The following is a 17,287-nucleotide window of genomic DNA, read 5'->3' on the forward strand; positions in this document are numbered from 1 at the left end:
AGACAAACCGTCTAGGACGAGTTCGAAAAAGTACGTTTTACGAACAAAAATTTATAGAAAAAAAACTAAACCTTACAATTTTTGAATTTTGGACTTCACTCGACTCGGCATGAGCCAAGGATTCAGAGAAAAAAAGAATTGTGATTCTGTGCCTTACGGTTCAAAAGTTATTAGCATAAACTTATTGAAATTTTGGACAGGTGGGGGCGCTAGAGAGTTTGAGTTAGAGACTCCAAATTTGCTGTGGTCAATGTTGGGACTGTCCTCTATCAGTGTGCCAAATTTTATTTAACGGAAGAAGAAGAAGCAGAATAATAAGAACGGCAACGGATACAATAGGTGCCTTCGCACCTTCGGTGCTTGGCCCCTAATAATAATAACGCCAACGGATACAATAGGTGCCACCGCACCTCCGGTGCTTGGCCCCTAAATATAGCTGCAAGCAGCAATTGCGGGGCCAAGCACAAAAGAGGCAGAATGAGGAGTTAAGCACGGCAAGGAGCAGCAGACCGACTACAACAGTGAGTAACTTAAGCCATTTTAGGATAATATCAGTTGAAATGGCTGAAAAATCATAAATACAACCAATTGTAATAAAATTTAATGGCTTATCACTTTTGACCAACAGGTGGTGCTGTTTTCAAATTGATGTGACGTGTTCTGTGTGAAATGACAATGACACACACAAAGTTTGCCGTCATTATGTCAAAGCTTTGCAGAGATACAGCCTCAGATGTAGTTTGGCATCTTTCCAGCAAATTTGTTGATGCGCTAAACGAAAACGGCTTCGTATATTGACACGAAATTCATAACTTTTTGCCAGCATAGTCTGAAGATGATCTGAGTCAAATTTGGTGAAGATCGGACTAACAGTCTGGGAGGAGTTCGAAAAAGTAGGTTTTGTACATTAATCAAAATGGCGGACAGGAAGTTTGGCCAATTTCGGCATAATGGATATCAATGTTCTCGACTTGACCCAAGGAATCTATTGGCTTCAGTTTCATTCCAATAGGCTACTGTAAACAGAAGTTATTAGCATTTTTGTAAATTTCATTATTAATGTTTAGTGAATGGCGTATTACTTCTGACCTATAGGTGGCACTGTTACCAAATTGATGTTGAAGCGCTTAACGAAAACGGTTTCATATATCGACACGAAATCCATAACTTTTTGTCAGTATGGTCTGAAGATGATCTGAGTCAAATTTGGTGGAAATCGGACAAACGGTCTAGGAGGAGTTCGAAAAAGTATGTTTTGTACATGAATCAAAATGGCGGACAGGAAGTTCAGCCAAAATTGGCAAAATTGGTACAGTACAGTACAATTTTATTACAGTAGGCTAAAGCAATCACAAGTTATTAGCCTTTTTGGAAATTTCATTATTAATGTTTAATGAATGGTGTATTACTTCTGACCAGTAGGTGGCGCTGTTACCAAATTTATGTGGCGTGGTCAGGGTGTGGTGACCAGGGTTTCTGCAGGTTTTATGAGGGCAAATTTAAGACTTTTTTTAAGACCTTTTTAAGACCAACTAAAGAAAATTTAAGGAAATAAAATCATAGGGAAAACAATACAACAATATGTTCCCTAAGTATAGTTTGAGTTTTACTTTCACTTTCAAATTAGCAGCAACTCAGCATCTAGCAATTGTTTGTTTTTAGTTCGTCTGAGGTTTCCCTCTTTTTCTCGCTTTCCTTCGGTAAAAGTGCCATGCACATTTTACTTTCACTTTCAAATTAGTAGCAATCCGGCATCAAGCAGTTGTTTGTTTTTAGTTTGTTTGAGTTTTCCCTCTTTTTTTCCACTTTCCTCCAGTTTTAAGGACTGCTGCTGGCCAAATGGGTGCCCTAAGCAGAATTGTATTGTTATGCCCCCTCCCTCATTATTGAAGTAAAAAAAACACATATTATCCAGGGTCAAAATAGAACTTTAATAAAATATAAAAGTAAATTAGTAAATTACAATTAAATTGTATTATTTAGAAATTACAGTTGTAGATCTAGACAGTTACCTATGACTATGATTTTATTAGGCCTAATACAGTTGTCTAATTGATTTTATTGTCTCAAGCATCCAGAAAACACACAAGAAAATTAAGCAGTTTTACTACAATAAAACAATGGTTAATTTTGGCAAGGGTTGTGATGTCCACATGTTTTTTGTTGAAGAAATTACAGAGGCTGTAGCATTTTTATCACAAGATTAAGTGGATATTTGAATTAAATGTTTGGTCACTATTAAACAAGGATTTGATCGTGCTGTAAGTGTAAAAGCAACAATTATTAGGCCTTTGCAGGCATTTGTGATAATATGTGATGTACAGAAATTATTTATTTCCTATTAGCCCACTTTATGTATTTTAACAGTGTTATTTAATGAAACCATGTTTATTTTTAATTAACCGATCATTATTGGCTCATTGTTTTTATATAGGTTAATGCATTTTAAGTCATGGAAACTATAAGGCAGGTGCGTTGGTGGTGGTAGAATTATTACCGACATTAAAACACGTTATTAACGTTAACAGCCAAAAAAGACTCTCAAGATTATGAACGCACCTGAAAGTGATACACGGAGGTCATCTTTGCATTTTTCGTTTTCTTTTCTCGGCGCCGGACGACTTATTATGATTGCGACGCTTCGGTGCTGCCAGCGCCGTTACGGATTTAAAGGGAGAAATAAAGCATAAGTTAAGGTGGCAAATATGTAAATAAATGTAGAATTGCACTTTCTGTTGGTTTATATGCATCAATCGGAGTATAAACAGTGAGAAATGTTGTGGCAGGCGCGACGCTAAGTTGTGGCAGGCGCGACGCTTCGGTGCTGCGCGCGCCATTATTGATTTAAAGGGAGGAATAAAGCATAAGTTAAGGCAGCAAGGAATAAAACAAGGTACGTTATGGCAGGTTTTGTGGCAGCTGCCTTTTACTGTTTACACTTCGGTTGATGCACTTAAGTAAACAGACCGTGCAATTCTATACTTATTTACCTATTTGTTACGTTACTTTAGGTTTTTAAATCCATAATGCGCACACAGCACCGAAGAATCGCGCCTGCCTCAACATCTCTGACTGTATACACTCCGATTGATGCATATAAACAAACAGTGCAAGTTTACATTTATTTACATATTTGCTACCTTAACTTATGTTTTATTCCTCCCTTTAAATCCACAATGGCGCGAGCAGCACCGAAGCGTCGCGCGTGCCTCAACATCTCCACTGTATACACTCCGATTGATGCATATCTGGCAGTGGCGGGTGGAGTGGCAGGCGCGTATAGCGGTGGCGGGTGGAGTGGCAGCTGCCTGTGGCGGTGGCAGGTCAAGTGGCAGGTCGAGTGGCAGGCACATATAGCGGTGACGGGTCAAGTGGCAGGTTTTTGTGGCAGCTGCCCCTGCCACGCAAAGATTTTACCCTTGCTGTCAGCTTGACTCACTTTATGTGATAAATGAAATCTGATCTGTGATGCAACTGTCCTTCGGCACACTGCATTGAGCAGCCGCGATCAGTTTTAATTGAATTGTCTGTTCTTTAACTAAACTAAATGATTTTTATTACTGTAAAAAAAATCAAAACGACCAGTTCTTCTTCGGGTGACTGACAGATGAAGCAGCACATACCGCCATCTACCGCGCCTATTGTTTAATGAATATTGAGCGACCGAAGCCTTATAACAGAAATTACGCTTTCGCTTCACTTTAAACTGAAACACCTCAGGTAACAATCCCTCACAAAAATTAATGCCACGATCATATGAATTTAAGACTTGCTGCTCTGATTTAAGACCTTTTCAAGGCCTTAATTTCTTCTAGGACGAGTTCGAAAAAGTATGTTTTACGAATAAAAATTTATAGAAAAAAAACTAAACCGTAAGATTTTTAAATTTGGGGCTTCATTCGACTCGGCATGAGCCAAGGATTCAGAGAAAAAAAGAATTTTGTGCCTTACGGTTCAAAAGTTATTAGCATAAAATTATTGAAATTTTGGACAGGTGGTGGCGCTAGAGAGTTTGAGTTAGAGACTCCAAATTTGCTATGGTCAATGATGGGACTGTCCTCTATCAGTGTGCCAAATTTCACAACTTTCCCGCAATCGGTTCTATGGGCTGCCATAGACTCAAGAGCGGAAGAAGAAGCGGAAGAAGAATAATAATAAGAACGCTAACAGATACAATAGGTGCCATCGCACCTTCGGTGCTTGGCCCCTAATAATAATAGTCTTGCTATCGTCAAAGGCATCAGAAACTGGCGATATCCCTGACTATCGTCGATACACGATACTATCGTCTATCGGCACAACCCTAGTTTGGGTGCTGCCGTCCTCCTCCCTCCTGGAAAGGTTAAATACAATAGTTAGAAAGTAGCTATAGGTGATTAAATACAGGATTCATTTGTCTCAGAATTTTGAAGGAACCCACATTCCTGGGGCTGAGTTAGGGTTGCACGATAAATCGGAATGAAATCGCAATCGTGATTCATCAAAAGCTGCAATTGTCACGCGTGTCTTTCAGTGCACGGTATCTCTCCATCCGAAGGCCAGTGGGCACTCTCGCGCCTAGCCCCAAACTACTTCGCTTTGACAAAGCTGACCAAGGTAACAGAGTGGGATGAAATCCCAGAACACTGAAAAGGGGTAAGGCCAGTGGAAGGTTGATGGAGAAAGTTTTGAGCGTATTCAGCCCAGACTAAATACCTGCTCCAATTTGTCTGATTCTGATGGCAGTACATCTTGAGGAAACGTGAGCTCTCGGTTAAAGCATTCAGTTTGGCCACTGGACTGTGGGTGATACGCTAAGCTAAGGCTGATGTTAATGTGAAGTTGATGGAAGAAAGCTATGCAAACCCTCTAACACAGGAATCGAAGCCATACTCTCTCAGTGCCATGGAACACCTCGAAAGCATGGTCTTCGCAATGATTAGGGGGCAGTCGTGGCCTAATTGTTAGAGAGTCTGACTTGTAACCCAAAGGTTGTGGGTTTGAGTCTTGGTACCGGCGGGGATTTTTCAGTGGGGAGTGAATAAACAGCCTCTCATCCACCCTCAATACCACGACTAAGGTGAGACCCATCAAAGCACCGAACCTGCTCCCCAGGCGCTGCAGCAAAAATGGCTGCCCACTGCTCCGGGTGTGTTTGTTCACTACTTACTGCTGTGTGTGTGTGTATGCACTTGGCTGGGTTAAACACAGAGGACAAAATCCAAGTCAATGAATTGGTCCAATGTCCTACCTTCATCACGGCAAGCCAGACTGGATTGCAATTCTGGGTTTAGACCCTTAACAGAATAGTAGTTTTAGTGTATCATCTACACACAGCCTGAGTGGCAAGAGTGCGGAAAGAGAGAACATAGCTGTGGTGTTACTTCCCTGCTGGTGTGAGAGCAGCTGATCTCTTGCATCTTTACCCCCTTTAAGGTGTTTAAGTTACTGAATGAGGTAAAAGCTGTACCTTCATTAGTCCAAACGGCTGTTGTCCAGCCTAAAACCTTCCCAGTGAGTAGGAAACAAACAAAGGGAATTTGACTGTCATCTGTGGGCTTTAGCATGGGTTGTTGGTTCACAATCATAAAACATTCCATTAAGAATCCCTTAAATTTATATTGCAGCCGGTTAAATTTCTCTCGGGTTGTTGCTGATGAATGGCCAGCACATTTGCTTGGGCTGAGATTTTAGTAGATAACTGGATGATAGACGCTGGATCAGTTGTTGGCAAAGTCTTCTTTAATGCAGACTCTAAGGAACTAGAATAGAAATCAATGTGACGATTTATTAGCGAGAGCAAAAAGAACAAACAGACAGGCAAGGATCAGTACCCTGCAAGATGCAGCAACATAGATCAGAAAATAATCATAATTATAGACAGGCAGCAAACAATCATAGTAAATATCTAGGCAAACACTTTTAAGTACATTGTATAATGCTAATATATTTCTGTCATAATTAACCAAGTTAAATCAAACTTTTATTTTGACAGGTTGTAGCAAACCTTTTTTGTGCTTTAAAGGTCACATATTCTACGCCTTTCCGGAGGTTTATTTTAGCTGTTGATTTCCTTAAGAATATATATTTGCGGTATAAGTGCCAAAAACCATCTCAATATATTTTTACAGCTCCTCTCTTAGGACTGATTTTGGCCCTTCTAATTAATATTTATGAGCCTCTCTTCTGTTTGGCCTGTTGATTTTTGAATGATGCATGGCCAGGCCAACCACAGGTAACTAGGGTCATGTATGCTGTAGCCTCTGTGGCTTGGTGATACTCAACAGGATGTTTCAGAACGGTAATTATTTATTTTATTTTTTTTTGAAACACCGAATGCAGTAAGCTACGTAACTATTGCTTTGCCAGAAAGTTGCCAGAGTGCCTTTTGTGTGAATGCAAATAATTCCCGGGATTGATTCCGGGAATGATCCCGGATTGGGAACCTAGTAACATTGCTGGGGTCAGTCCCGGAACGAGCACTGTGTGAAAAAAAGCCAGAACCAATGACATAAAAAAGAAAAATCACTGTGTGAATGAACCAAATTAAACAATTCCAGAACAAATCATGGGACACATTATCCGTGTATTTTCCGGAATTGCTGTGTGAAAGAGGCTGAAGCTGACGTGTCACTGGTTTCTTATATTAATGTTGTTCAGAAGCCTGTACAATGATGTAGTTTCCTGACATCCATCGACTGAACAGCGTTTTCTTAAATTGTTTCCGAGTTGTTGTTGCTCAGCAATGGCATGGACGCGATGTTGTCTGTGGGTTTGGCAAAAGGAGGGTGGGATGGTGACTAATGGCGGTGACTGAGTAGTTCGGACGTCACATTTTTACGGAAGTCACAGCGGCTTGCGAAAAGGCACAGCTACTTTATGCAGGCTGTGTGCATTTTTACTGTGGATTGACTGTTTTGAAACTTATATGGTAGTTACATAGCCCCTAGACCTCAGTTATTAGAGGTGCTCCGATTAGGATTTTTGAGGCCGATCGCCGATCACAGGAAGCTGTATCTGCCAATCCGATCACCTATACCAATCTTTTTAAAGCCTCTTATTAATCATGTAGAATTATTTATAGAGATACTCCAATCAGGATTTTTAGACACTTATTCAGGGCCAGATGTTTTTGTTTTTTTGAGAGAGGGAATTTTTTTTTTTTTTTAATTTGAGGGGTGGAGGGGAGACAATGCGCTGTCACTTTAATTCTGCGTGTGCAGCACAGACTCTGTGCGGAAACGATCTCTACACTGCTGAAGATACACCGCTCCTGAAACGCACTACTAGACCGCAACCGTGTGCAGCTTGAACGCTTTAATCCGTTTATTAGCATGAGAACGGAAAAAATATGCACTGCAAACGGAGGTATGTGAACGTGGCGTTATGTGTTTACGCTTCAAGTGTGCATAAGCGCCCAGTCTCCAGGAAAGAGTGCGAGCACTAAATGGTTAAACACTGGAAAGAATTAAAAAGAAACGCAGTTTACAAACTTTAGCGATGATGCGACACTGATTCTATTGTGCAGGTAACAATTCCTGTGTCAACTGTGCAGCTCGGTTATAGTCAGACGCAAGGTGGTGACTGGAAGCCATTTGAGCACTTTCGAGAGAGAAAGAGAGAGAGCACACAGGCATTCATGCTGTTTGTGAAATTATGACTCACATAAGGTTTTCAAATTACTTTATAAGTTATTTAATGAAGAAATATGAATTGTACCTCACCTTCAGCATTATAATTGTTTACCCGCGCTGAAAAGCGCCTGAGACGGTGCCACTGCATGTCTTACCAAACCTCTCACGGCAGGCGCATAATCAGCTTTAGATCGGTTTATGAGATTGTCCTTTTTAGAGACCACCGATCAAACATCCCCAAGGGATTATCGGCCGATAATGATCGGTAGCCGATCAATCGGAGCACCCATATCAGTTATCATGAAAAAAGCCAGGAAATTTCAGTTTTGACAATATGGGACCTTTAATATTCACAGACACATATCATATCTACTTTTGATTTATCCATCGATCCGATTGCGCATTTTACATGACATCCTCATTATACTGTAATTTCCATGTTGATGACTGCAACGGGATTCCCTCTGCATCACGGAAATCATAAGGCCATAACTTATAACTTGTTATAAACGCGACATACTTTTATCTGCACGAAGATCAAACATGTTGGATGTATTGCCAGCTTTTGCAGCCACTTTGCGTCCACATTTTTTGCAAATTGGATCTGTCCTCAAGGACAACTCTGCGTTGTTGTTTTTTTGTTGTTGTTGTTTTTTCATATCTGAAGTATTCCCATACTGCAGATTTTATTTATTTAATTTTTATTTTTTGGCGGGGGATGCAGATTAGATATAATCGCAGTCTCTGCCATTTTCTCAGCATGCATGAAAGCAGCCAAGTGAATACAGAGTGAAGCAGCTGAGCGAAAATAAGTTGCATATGTTGAGGTGAGCTGCATTTTTTAACCGGTTGATATGCAAATGTTTACGGTATAACCATGCACGTTCAAACCATGATAGACCGTCATACCAGTATATCGGTACAGCCCTAGCTGTGGCTGTGTTTGGAATGATTTTTGTTGCCGAAATAGAGCAAAAATAGGAAACATGGTGTCTAAAACACAAGTCTCTTAATATTAACTTAATATTAACTCACAAACCTCCCGGTTTTCATCCAAAACATCTTAAACTGTGTTCCAAAGACGAACAAAGCTTTTACGGTTTTAGAACGACATGTGGTTAAGTGATTCATGACAAAATTTTCATTTTGTGGTGGAGTAATCCTTGAACAACTGCAGCACAGCCAGGGCTCATCATAGAAGTAGGGTTGGGTACCGAAACCTGGTGCCAATATGGCACCGGTACCTTTATGACCGGTGTGTATTGGACCGAATCAGAATAGAGATTTCGTTGCCACTTACATGCCTTTGCCCTTTGGTGCTTTGAAACAGACATAAAAAGCATCATCACTGCACATGATCTCTAGTTTATACTGCATTCATGTAGGGTCAGAATAATCAGACAAATAATTTCCAGAATGAGAAAATTCACGTGAACGCAAGTCGGAAAGCTCTGATAATACAAATCCAACACATCTTTGAAGAAACATTAGTGTCCATTTTGTTTTCACATTCTGACTTAAAAGCAACTCTAAATGAGGAATAGACAAAATTTATCATTTTAGTGAGGAGGCGGGGCTGACCCCGTTGCTAGCTATGACACAGCCTTTTGAAGACTGTGATTGGTTGGTTGTCCAAGAAAGAAAATAAAACAGCACTTTTAAGTGCAGGGTCAATTATAAGTATTCACTTTGAAATTATAAGCATACTTTTTCCTGTTTTACCACACACACACACTATATAGGTTTATACATTTATTTTTTTTATTTACCATGTTGTTAATGTTGTACTCAACATATCTGATAGGAAATGAACAGTGACATTAAGATTCTGAAAGTGCTAGAAGACTACCAGGGAGGAGCAGGCAGAGCTAAAGAGCACCAGAGTGGAGCAGATGACTACCACAGCAGAGCACCTCTTCGGCCATAAGGTAGGCAGAGAGTTCACAGATGGCCTCCATAGCCGTGACAGGACAGTCAAGAGTTCACAGGCAGATTAATAAAAAGACAAAGTGGAAAGGAAAGGAAAGGAAAGGAAAGGAAAGGAAAGGAAAGGAAAGGAAAGGAAAGGAAAGGAAAAGAGAAATCATCCAAGTGCACACACACACAGTAGTGAACACACACACGCGCACCATGAGCACACACCCGGAGCAGTGGGCAGCCAATGCTGCGGTGCCCGGGGAGCAGTTGGGGGTTCGGTGCCTTGCTCAATTTCACCTCGTGGTATTGAGGGTGGAGAGAGCTATTCACTCCCCCCCACCGAAAATTCCTGCTGAACCTGAGACTCAAACCTGCAACCTTTGGGTTACAAGTCAGACTCTTTAACCATTAGGCCAAAGAACTGAAAACACTGGGAACAAAGAACCAAAAGACGAGTAGAAATGACTCCAATAACATTCAACAACTGACAAAGCAAGCAAGTGAAACAGCAGGGCTATTTAGACACAGGAGAGCAAAAGGAACCACTGAGTTACTATGGAAACTAACAAGGAATGGGTGTAGCTATAGAGTAATGCCATAACATTGTCACAAGCCGGGCTTGAATTCAGGTCTCTGGTAATGTTGGACCCAAAAGAAACGCTTGAGGCAGTATCCCAGGAAATTATGATTTATTAAAAAGGATTTGCAAGAATAATCCAACAACGGATAAGACAATGGAAAAACTACATGAGAAAAAAAAAAACTCTATGAGGAGAAGACAAGACAGGTTTTAGCAATGAGACATGAAATATGGGGTGAACAGGGAAGAAACAAATGATAGGAAACAGGGCTAACTTTCCTTGCTATGTGAAAAGGGCCAGTGTATTTCCAGTGTATTTCTGGGAAAGATTCCTTGATTCAACCCGGATGGACAGGTTTTTAGTGGCTAACCACACTCTTTGATTGGCTCAATAATTAGGGGCCGTCCGGCAGCAACAATTAGCCTGATGTTGGTATCTCTGTGAGGTCTGAAGAAGTGGGAGTGTAAGTGATGCGGCACTTGAGATCCTCGAAGGCCCCGAGAAAATGAGGATATCGTCAAGGTATACAAAGACAAGTTGAGAACGTTGTCCCGGAGAACGTCATTAATCAGTGCTTGGAATACAGCGGGGTATTACGCAAACAGGTACTCAGTGGGCCGTGGGGGTGTTAAAGATCGTCTTCTATTCATCCCCCTGCCGGATCCGCACAAGATGGTAAGCGTTGTATAGATTCAGTTTAGTAAAAATGGAAGCCCCTTGTAGCAGCTTGATTCTCAACCCTGATAATCAATACAAGGCCTAAGACTCCCGTCTTTCTTCCCCACAAAGAACAAGGCCGTCCCAGCCGGGGAAGCAGAGGCACGGACGATGCTGGCTGCCAAGGACTTCTTAATGTAGGTATCCATTGCTGTGCGCTCAGGGTTAGACAAGGAGAAGATCTGACCCCTAGGAGGGCAGGAGCCAGGTAGTAGATCAATGGCACAGCCGTAGAAGCGGTGAGGTGGTAAGGAGGTGGCCCGGGACTTGCTGAACACTGCCTTGAAATGATGATTAAGGAACTGGGGACTTGAGACAGGTCGACAGACTCTTGAAACTCGGAACTAGGGGCTGGGGACTCTGAAGTAGGCAGTTGAGATGGCAAGTGTAACCCCAGCTCAGAATGGTGCCAGCAGACCAGTTCCAGAGGTCTGCCATCCAATGCCATGGGCATGAGGAGGAAGTTGGGTAGGGATTCCAAGTTCTCTAGCCAAAGATAAATCCAGACAATTCACCAGCTGCAGCGCCGAAATCGATCATGGCCTGGACCGGACGCTGATGGCCCTCCCAGGACAGAGTGGCTGGAACAGCTAGGATGGCATTAGTAGGAGGAACTCTAATTTAGCCCGTCACAGCCCTCCTGTAGTTGGGCTGGGAAAACCGTTTCCCGAACAAGTGGAGTGAAAGTGGCCAGAAGCACCGCAGTAGAGGCAACGTCGCTCCCTCATGCGACGTTCCCTCTCGTTGGGAGCGAGCCTGGAACGACCCAGCTGCATGTCCTCTGGGGAATCATGGAACACCCTGTGTTCAATACAGTTCAATGTATATGTTGAATCCTTAAGTTTTAAATCAGTATGATGAAATTTTTTTTACATGTCATCATTGTTTCCGTAGTGACAAAAGAGAACACATAATCCTTTATTTGGGGGAAATAAATAAAATGTTAGTACAGTTATGCAAATATTTTGTATTTTAATATTTTTTTGTTATGCATTTACATTTACATTTACATTTATTCATTTAGCAGACGCTTTTATCCAAAGCGACTTACAGGTGGGGAATACATCAAGCGATTTGTCCTAAAGAGGCAAAACGACTTAGGAAGTGCTCATAATACAATAAAACAGGCATTGTTCAGATAAGTACAAGCTAGAAAGGGAAAAATAAAAAGTCAAATAGTGTCGAAAGAGATGAGTTTTCAGCAGTCGCTTGAAAGTTGTTAGGGAGTTGGCATTCCGGATAGCGGTGGGAAGATCATTCCACCAGCCAGGAACGGTGTAAGAGAATGTTCTGGAAAGTGATTTTGTGCCTCTTTGTGATGGTACAATGAGGCGTTGCTCACTGGTGGATCTCAGAGTTCTGGAGGGAGTGTAGATTTGTAGCAGTGAGTGGAGGTAGGCGGCGGCGAGCCTGTGGCTGTTCTATATGCAAGCATCAGTGTCTTGAATTTGATGCGAGCTGCAATTGGGAGCCAGTGCAGGGTGATAAAGAGTGGTGTGACATGGGCCCTTTTGGGCTCGTTGAAGACCAGTCGTGCTGCTGCATTCTGAATCATTTGTAAAGGTTTGATTATGCATGAAGGAGGACCGGCTATGCAAGTTAAAATTCTGTAATTTGATGAGGTCGTTACCAAAACATTACTGTCATTACTTAAAAATGTACTGTCATTACTTAAAAATGTGCTGTCACGACGTCAAAAAAATATACTGAATTATCAACTAAGATGTTATGATAGTGCTTGGTTCAATGTATATTCAAACTAATGAATCCTTAAGTTTGAAATCAGTATGATGAACTTTTTTACATTTTAGAAAGAAAAAATTGGTTTGAAATACAACAAATCTCATAAATCGCATTTGAAATATTGTTAAAATTGTAACTGTTACGGATTTACCTCTGAAAACTTTTTACAAAATACAACAAATCTTATAAATCACATTTGAAATACTGTTAAAATTGTAATTGTTACTGACTTACCTTAAACTTTTCAATAGAAAAAAAAAAAAAAAAAAAAAAAAAAAAACAAACATATACATTTACAAGGAAGATGTAAGCAAAATCTTATAGGTCAATGTAACCCTTCTTATTAAAGGGGTCATCAGATGCTAAGTTCACTTTTACATGTTGTTTGAACATTAATGCGTGTTGGCAGTGTATATAAAAACCACTGCAAGGATTTTTATCATTATATGGGAGTATTAATCTGTAAAAATAATATTCCAGGGCCCAACGTTTAGGATTATTTCTACTGGCCCAGTCGGGCCAGTGGTTCAAATTTTTACTTGCCCGGTCAAAATTTTCACTGGCCCTACCACAAAAACATTAAATAGGTGCTGTTATCATTGTTTTTGACTCATGTTATCTTTTATTTTAATAAATAAGCATATATGACACCAACATTTTACATACCAAAAAAAAAAAAAAAATTGTACAATTCTCAATGCCAATTTCAGTACCACTCCTAAACTTATTAGCCTAACTAAATTATTTCTTTGTTAAAAAAATTGAATTACTATTAATATTTGATTAAAAATGAAAAGATGCTTTAGGGAAAAACAGCAGACAGACTGAAAGAGCGCACACTCAGCCTTTGCCAGCAGGTGGCGCTTATGGAATAATAGTGATATAACGTTTCTATGGTCACCGCTGTAAACAAAGCAGCTCCGTGATTATGAACGCTACTTTAAATACATCATACATGGGCAAATGAAAAGAAAACGCCATCATAAACCACAGTTTCAATATTTAGGATAATATTTCACGCATTGTACACCATGACCTTGGTCTGTCTGCTGCAGTATTTTTTCTCTTTGCGTTCGTCTTTAGCTTCTTTGGCCTCTGTGAACGGATGTCTAAAGAATTCGTCATATTTCTACACACATGACATGTTGAACGAAGATTGCATGCAGTTCGTGTGTAAGCCCAGAACAAGAGATCGGTTGAAATATGTCCGGTCGATCGGTCTCCATTGTATAAATTATGTATAGATCATTGCCAGTAAAGTGCAGAGTGCTCACAGGTGCAAAAACATGAAAAAAGGTTCCAAAAAGGAAATCCTTAAGGAAAACAAAATCCAACTTCAATGTACCAAACAAACAAGCAAGCAAGCAAACAAGCAAACAAACAAACAAAGATCAGGGATAACACAACTTCAAACAGAGTACTCCTCAGTAGCTTCTGCACTCACTGCACACCAGTCAAAGACTACCTGACTGCTTCATTACATGAGAATTACATAGCACATGAAAAAAGGATTAAAAATCAAGTTCAACATTTCTTTCAAATCACCAATGTCAATATCACAATAAAACAAAACTTCAATTCAGTATAATTATAGCAAGTCAAGTTCAATAACTCCTAAAACAATTTAAACCCCTTTTCACTCATACTTGGTATCTCCCACTACCCATGATGCAACACAGCAAAGATATAAAAAGGCTGCCAAAAGTCCTTTCGGGTCTTTTACCCAGTTCAAGATGGCCGCCACCATGCATGCCGATCCAGGCGACAGCCAACAGTTTCCCAGGAAAATCTAATTGTCCATTAATTCTAGTGTTCAGGTGGCCAGCCCGAAACACAATGGTCAAGACACAGATGCGTGCGTGTGCAATCCATCTCTCCACCTCACCGTCACACCAAGGTAAATAAACACATTAAAAACCCAAGTATGTGTTCATGTCTTTATACAAGGGCTAAGCCGGGGGAACACCGGGAACAGAGGGCAGCTCTGTGACAACGTGAAAATGATAAACTTTCGTGACGACGCAGCAGTGGCCTGATCAGAGCGTCTTTCACGCTGGCCCCGGGCCATCGGGCGCTCCTTATTGTCGAACCTTGTATTCCCTTTTTCAAATCAAACCATTCTCAGATGCCTGTTGTTGTGACATCACACCGACAGAGGCCACTCCCACAATAGTTGATTGACATGAGCGTTTTACCTCAGATCAGCTGTAACAGTCAGCCATCTTTGTTTCAATGCCAGAGCAGGGATGTAAGTTAGACAAGAATATCTCCAATTGAGGTGTTGTGTTGCTGGATGTAATAATGAACGTAGTGGTCGTCATTTACTCCCGACATCTGAGCCACTGAAGATGCAGTAGATTACGTTTGTTTGTGAAGGGAATGCGCCTCCCGATCTACATATATCCGTCTATGTTCGCGCAAATCATTCGTGATCCAGCTTCACTTACAGCAGAAGTGAGTACAAGTTTTTTTGTTTTTTTTTTATGAATCTTTGCGATCGTCTTTCCTAATAATGTGCTAGTTAGCAAGCTTGGCGGCTAAATGCGGCTAAAGTAAACAGGCTTGTCGCTCCACAGAAAGAAGAGGGGGCGGGGCAAGCAGAGCTCATTTGCATTTAAAGCAGCCTTGACCAGAATGAGATGATTTTTGAAGAGCTGGCAAGGTAAAAAGGGTGTTTTGAGAATTTTTAACCAAAAAGAATTTTTAACCAAAGTATATTATAGACTTTTCATTAAGACCCTAAAGAATCATATCAACTTGTGGAAAATGGGCATCCGATGACCCCTTTAAATTATATATTACTGTGTTTTGGTAGTTACAGATACTCCAAAACTTTCGGAAAATACAATATGGGAATTAAAGGAGACGTCCACTTCCAAAACAAAGATTCACAAATAATGTACTCACCCCCTTGTTATCCAAGATGTTCATGGCTTTCTTTCTTCAGTCGTAAAGAAATTATGTTTTTTGAGGAAAATATTTTAGCATATTTCTCCATATAATGGACTGATATCGTGCCCCGATTTTGAACTTCCTAAATGCAGTTTAAATGCAGCTTCAAACGATCCCAAATGTAGCTGTAAACGATCCCACCCGAGAAAGCAGGGTCTTATCTAGCGCAACGATCGGTTATTTTAATAAAAATAACACACTGGACTGTTTTTGTTCCGGTTCATGACAGTTAGGGTATGTCGGAAAACTCCCATTTCATGTTCACCCTCAACTTCGAAATTGTCCTATATCGCCATTTTACCTTTTTTGTTAAGGGTGTTTGATCTTCTTTGCATGTTCGCTTTGCAAAGACTGGGTACCAGTACCAGTCCATTATATGGAGAAAAATGCAGAAATGTTTTCCTCAAAAAACAATTTCTTTACGACTGAAGAAAGAAAGACATGAACATGACAAGGGGGTGAGTACATTATATGTGAATCTTTGTTTTGGAAGTGGACTTCTCCTTGCACAATTAGTAGAAATGTGTACCTTGATATTATACAATTTGAATACATACAAAATTTGTGGAAAAAGACATTTTTCTCAAGATGTTTCCAACTCTTAGAACTAATTCTGTGGAATGGCCCATATAATAAATAAATAAATAAATAATCCCATTTTAACTCTATTTTTTAAGACACATTTTAATATATTTTTTCTATAAAGCATGCATAATTATTCAAGTAAACCTAAGTTTAAACCTAAGTTAATTTTAAGCATCACAGCTTCTTAATGTACTGTACGAAAAATGCAAATTCATTTCGAGAATTGCTTAATTGAATAATTTAATATCTTTTAAATAATTAAGTGACCACTGATTGCAAAAAGTAACACAAATGTGATGATAAGGGAAAATCAGTACACCAAATTAAAGTGATAGTTCACCCGAAAAATGAAAATTCTGTCATTGCTCACCTTCATGTCATTCCAAATGCATAAGACCTTCGGAACCCAAATTTTTGATTATTTAGATTATAAGACATTTGATTATTTTGATTATAAGACATTTTTGATTAAATCTGAGAGCTGAGAGTGTCAGTGCTAAGTGTAGGACTGGGCGATATGGGCAAAAAAAAAAAAAAAAATTATCACAATAATTTTTTTTTCATATCAGTCGATATCGATAATTATCACAATAAATGTCAAAAAATTTGCAAAAAAAAAAAATTTTTTTCAGTTTTATATGGTTAAATTTATTCTGACCCAGTTTTTTTTTTTTTTTTTTTTTTTTTTTTTTTTTTTTAAGCATTGGTCTCCCACACATAATGGTACCTCAGTACCATGGAAAAAATATAACTACATGGTTTTATAGGTAGCCTATTTGTATGAAAAACAGTAGTCTAAAAACATTCAGTATAAATGCACACATGCTATAGTTTAATCACAAATACATACTTACTATAATTATATACCATTACTCCTGTAATAAAATTCAGTGTGAATATCCCACATTGCTACCACAGTACCATGATGCAGTGAGTGTTACTACAGTAAATCCATGGTAAATGATGACGATGTGTAGATTGAAAAGCCTTCTGACTGTCATTTGTGTTCATCACTGAATTCAAGTGTTTCACACTGGATCTCACAGCGCTGTTTAATGCTCGCGTGACAGAGCCGCTCACGTATCGCGTCTTTTGCACGCTCAAGTTCGTTATTTCAAATGCAGGCGCGTGGCAGCTGCGCTCATAACGGTTTTTCCAGGGGCGTCTGTGCCACATTGA

The 17,287-nt window shown here is 39.9% G+C and overlaps 1 protein-coding gene across 1 annotated transcript in view; it reads right to left on the bottom strand.

The window, feature by feature from the left end:
- rars1 (arginyl-tRNA synthetase 1) overlaps positions 1-17,287 on the bottom strand; it is an 81,051-nt gene that overhangs the window by 61,910 nt on the left and 1,854 nt on the right. The window lies entirely within an intron of this gene.

This window comes from Labeo rohita, chromosome 21 (assembly GCF_022985175.1).
Source record: "Labeo rohita strain BAU-BD-2019 chromosome 21, IGBB_LRoh.1.0, whole genome shotgun sequence".
NCBI classification, from domain to species: domain Eukaryota; kingdom Metazoa; phylum Chordata; class Actinopteri; order Cypriniformes; family Cyprinidae; genus Labeo; species Labeo rohita.